Genomic DNA, 953 nt, shown 5'->3' with positions numbered 1-953 from the left:
AGGACGGTGACGCTCAAAGGTAGACATTGACCCGCAGCAGGGTTTTGGTTTTAAATTCTGATTAAATACATTTACTGTGGCTTTTATGGTCAGTTTGCGTTATTAGTGCGGGTGCGCTTGCCTTATTTTCGACACCAGGTATCGATAAAACACATAATCCAAAACACTTCTTCTCAATACGTTATCACCGCAAACGAACAATAACAGAGACAAATCTCGTTTTTTTTCAAGTCGAATGTTGACGCTTCCAGTGCCACGGGGGGGGGGGGACCCGCTGCGTGGGTGGAACCTGTGACGCCAATTGCCTTTGGAGGTGTACCAATGGAATTTAAGGAAGCAAGATGTAGCCAATAAAACATGATTGTCGTGGGAAATCATTTGAGAGAGAGAAAAAAAATAACAGTAATAAATTCAGATTCGTTATGGATGCCGTTTGCGACTCATGTGTCCTCACCATCTAGGCAACAAAGCAATTTTGCAAGGAAAACTATCGTGTCCCAGACTTTTTAAGGAAACAGTGGTCAGTGCCAAAATGCGAAACAGTTTTCAACCGTCAGCTCTGTCTCGGGTCATGGCGTGGATAGTTACCCAGAAGTTAACTACTGCGGATCTCTTGCTTTTAGTTTGGCTCGATCTTGCCGTGAATACGAGGTGAAGATTTGTTACAGGGGTCGAAGCTCCCATTTAAGAGGACAAACGAGGAAACCTAAAGCGTGAAATGCGCGTGTAACGGCTTTGATCGCGGTACCCATCCCGCAGAGAGGGAGGGGGAGGGGGGAATGGACTCGAAAAACACTGATAAAGGAGTATAGACTAGTGACAAGTGATAAATATGCTCCGATAATATGTGATAATAAACGCAGAAACTCGTGAAAATAAACCCGAAACCATAAGAGTAAATACTGGCTCTGCCAAATATAACGCGTTTGTCTTCGCGTGCGAAACGATATACA

Source organism: Penaeus monodon, chromosome 29, assembly GCF_015228065.2.
Source record: "Penaeus monodon isolate SGIC_2016 chromosome 29, NSTDA_Pmon_1, whole genome shotgun sequence".
Lineage (NCBI taxonomy): Eukaryota > Metazoa > Arthropoda > Malacostraca > Decapoda > Penaeidae > Penaeus > Penaeus monodon.
Note: the sequence above shows the minus strand (reverse complement) of the source record.